Source organism: Pseudorca crassidens, chromosome 10 (genome assembly GCF_039906515.1).
Source record: "Pseudorca crassidens isolate mPseCra1 chromosome 10, mPseCra1.hap1, whole genome shotgun sequence".
Lineage (NCBI taxonomy): Eukaryota > Metazoa > Chordata > Mammalia > Artiodactyla > Delphinidae > Pseudorca > Pseudorca crassidens.
Genome location: NC_090305.1, coordinates 23,135,022 through 23,138,920, shown reverse-complemented (window position 1 = coordinate 23,138,920; position 3,899 = coordinate 23,135,022). Strand labels below are relative to the sequence as shown.

General features: G+C 45.2%; 1 pseudogene; it reads left to right on the top strand.

Moving 5' to 3' along the window:
• Window positions 1-414: 414 nt before the first annotated feature.
• Window positions 415-2,891, top strand: LOC137232877 (vacuolar ATPase assembly integral membrane protein VMA21-like; annotated as a pseudogene).
• The last annotated feature ends 1,008 nt before the right edge of the window (window positions 2,892-3,899 follow it).

The following is a 3,899-nucleotide window of genomic DNA, read 5'->3' as shown; positions in this document are numbered from 1 at the left end:
CTAATTGCGGTGGGTTGCGGAGCACAGGCTCCAGGGATGCAGGCTTCAGTAGTTGTGTCACACGGGCTCAGTAGCTGTGGTGCACGGGCTTAGTTGCTCCGTGGCATGTGGGATCTTCCCGGACCAGGGCTGGAACCCGTGTCCCCTGCATTAGCAGGCGGATGCTTAACCACTGAGCCACCAGGGAAGCCCCGGAAGAACAATTTAAATTCATTAATCCAGTCAGGATGAACCAAAGCACCTCTGTCCATCAGGGTAGGGCAGAAGCCTGGCTCTGACTAGATTTAATCCAAAGGGATTCAAGGAAAAGGAAAAGTCCAGTCTCTCAAGCAGCTATGGCCCCGTGGGAGCCTCCCTGGGATTCGCCACGGGGAGCCGACTCGTGCAGTGGGGCTCGCCCTGCCTTGGGGCTAGATGCCGGGCCCTGGCCGGTTCCTGCTTGTGCTGCTGCTGTGCTGCTGCACATACACCCTTCATGCCCGATCCCCAACCCTGCAGCTAGAGGCTTGCCCCCCGGGGAAACCGAGGCCAGGTGCCCTGCCCCCACCGCCCCAATCATGGGGGCGCTGAGTTCTGGGGCCACTCAATTGTATCCACCCTCTCCCCTTCACCCCAAGCACACCCTCCCCCAAACCGTGGCTTCTGTGAGCCCTTTGTGAGCGCTTCCTGCAGCCCAGCAACAGAGGTCTGGGGAGACAAGGTTGCAAAAGCTGAGAGAAGATAAGGCCATAAGTAACATTACCCCAAATCCTCTCCCACCACACTTCAGTCTGAAACTTAATCCCTACACTTAGTCCTACATCATGGCGGGAACTGAGCAGAGGGGGAAATGAGTTTTATATCGAATTGGTGTTGGCAACCCCCCCACTACTGATGAACTATTTTGTGCTTGGTGCGAGGGTTGAAAAGATGAATAAAATCTCATCTTAAAGGGTATCAGTTTGGTTTAAGAAAAAAGAAAAAAAAACACAAACGATTGAGTGAGCAGATTAGTGCAATAAAATATTAAAGATGCTATCACAGCAGAATGTGTAGGGTCAGGCACTTCCCAAAGGAGGATGTGAATTCTACATTCAGAGGTTCAGAAAGGCTTGAGAGGAAGTGGCTGAAATTCAATAATGTTGGAAGATAGGCAGGTCTTGGGCAGACAAACCAGAATGGGAAAAAGGGCACTCCAGGCAACTGGGCAGCTAGAGTGGGCTTCTGGGAATCACAGGGAGATCTGAAAATCTGACTGAGGGTAGGAAAGCATCGGCTGAATCAGAGCGTATCGATTTTTAAAGCGCTCCCCTCTGCCCTTGCATTCTGGGTATTTACTAACATTAAACTCTTGACTCTCAGCCGTATTCCTTAGTCTTGTTTTCCTGTGTTACCGATGAGAGAGAGAGACACTTAGAAGTTACACAGCTTCCCTAAATTTACACTGCTGATATGTTGTTGAGTGAGAAACGCCAATCCAGATTTTTCTGATTCCAAATCCTGGTCAGGTTCGTTTCTCACAGGAGCCAGGTGGAGAAATGGACTATTTTTGAAGGCATTGGGGAAGGTCTCATTGAAGGAATCTCACGCAGGGCAGTAAAATGATCAGACTTGTGTTGAAAAAGCAGCTGTGTGGAGGACGGATGATGGGAGATAGGAGGGTAATGAGAGAAGTCCAGAGGTGAGTGGGTGTTTCCAGGCAACACCTGGAGAATGAGCACAGGGTAGGGCTTGAAGAAGTGACTCAGAAAACCCAATAGTCACGGCTGGGGTACTGGAGCCAGTCTGGGAGGCAGGGGAGAGGAGTCAGCTCCCAAACAGGAGAGTGACAGGAGGAAGTGACATCCAGGGTCACAGGAGGCTGAGAGAGCACATCAGATAAGGGCTGAAAAGTGTTGGTGGATTTTGCAATTAGGAAGCGGATAGTAGGCTGGTCAGTCTGAGCTCACAGGCACTTCCAGTGCAGCCCGCCTGGACTGACCTGTCGCCCAAGCCGACTGAGCACAGCCACTGAGGCCAGCCCGCTTCTGAGCACCTGCTGTGGGCACGGAGCGCCTTGATAAAGCGTCACTGAACACACTGCAGCCACCCGGCTTCAGAAATGAGAGTTCATTAGCATTCACTCTGGAGATGCTCCTGTTCTTCACAGCTTTAAAGATCACTGTACCTGCTGGGTTATATTTCATGATAAATATTATGTTTTTGAAGGTGCCTTTGGGATGTCCAATAGGGACAGCTATTTTTATGCTGTTATTGTTGCAGTGGTCGCCGCCCATGTGGTGCTGGCCCTCTTTGTTTATGGCGCTTGGAATGAAGGCTCATGACAGTGGTGTGAAGGCAAACAGGATTAATGTGAATATCACCTTTTGATAGCATTAAATTGATTTTTTTAAATGATAAATGACTCTGGGATATTCATGATTTCAGTAAAGTTGCAAGAACATGTTAAAATCAAAAAAAGAAAAAAGAAAAATAAGAAACTGGCTGGGGAAAAAAAAGAAAATAAAGAAGTTACATAAGAGTAGAATCTAATTTTTTGTTTAAAAACGCAGGTTCATGAAAAGTAACCTTTTAGAGCATTCACCAAGCTGATGACACTGGTTATGTTGGGAGGAAAGGTGTTGGAGGGCCTTTTGCTTTCTTTGTGGTGTTATTCTGAGGTAGTTGATATTACTTTATTATCAGAAAAAAGCAATCAAGTAAAATACTTTGTTAATTAGATGTGAGTGGGAATGAACTCTCAGAAAGAGAAAGCAAGAAAACAATCCCGTTTACAATTGCATCAAAAAGAATAAAATAGGGCTTCCCTGGTGGCGCAGTGGTTGAGAGTCCGCCTGACGATGCAGGGGACACGGGTTCGTGACCCGGTCTGGGAGGATCCCATGTGCTGCGGAGCGGCTGGGCCCGTGAGCCATGGCTGCTGAGCCTGCGCGTCCGGAGCCTGTGCTCCGCAGCAGGAGAGGCTGCAGCGATGAGAGGTCCGCGTACCGCAAAAAAAAAAAAAAAAAAAAAAAAAAAAAGAATAAAATAATTAGGAATAAACTTAACCAAGGAGGTGAAAGATTTATACTCTGAAAACTCTAAGACATTAATGAACGAAATTGAAGACAATACAAGTAAACGGAAAGATATCCTGTGCTCATAGATTGGAAGAATTAATATTGTTAAAATGTCCAAATGACCCGAAGCAATCTACAGATTTAATGCAATCTCTATGAAAATATCCATGATATTTTTCACAGAACTGGAACAAATAATCCTAAAATTTGTATGGAACTGCAAAAGACCCCAAATAGCCAAAACAATATTGAGAAAAAAGAACAAAGCCAGAGGTACCATGGGCCCTAACTTCAGACTATACTACAAAGCTACAGTAATCAAAACAGTGTGGTACTGGCACAGAAACAGACATATAGATCAATGGAACAGAACGGAGAGTCCTGAAATAAACCCATGCACATACGGTTAATTAATCTATGACAAAGGAGGCAAAAATATACAGTGGGGAAAAGACAGTCTCTCCAGTAAGTGACGTTGGGACAACTGGACAGCTACATGTAAAGGAATGAAATTAGAACATTTTCTCACACCTTATAAAAAAAAAAACTTAAAATGGATTAAGACCTAAATGTAAGACTGGAAACCATAAATATTCTAGGAGAAAATATAAGCAGTACACACTTTGACATAAGTCTTAGCAATATTCTTTTGGATCTGTCTCCTTAGGCAAGGGAAACAAAAGCAGAACTAAACAAATGAGAAGTAATCAAACTTAAAAGCTTTTGCACGGCGAAGAAAATTATCAACAAAACAAAAAGACAACATCCTGGATGGGAGAAGATATTTGCAAACGATATGTCTCATAAGGGGTTGATATCCAAAAGATATAAACAGCTCATGTAACTCAATATCCAAAAAAT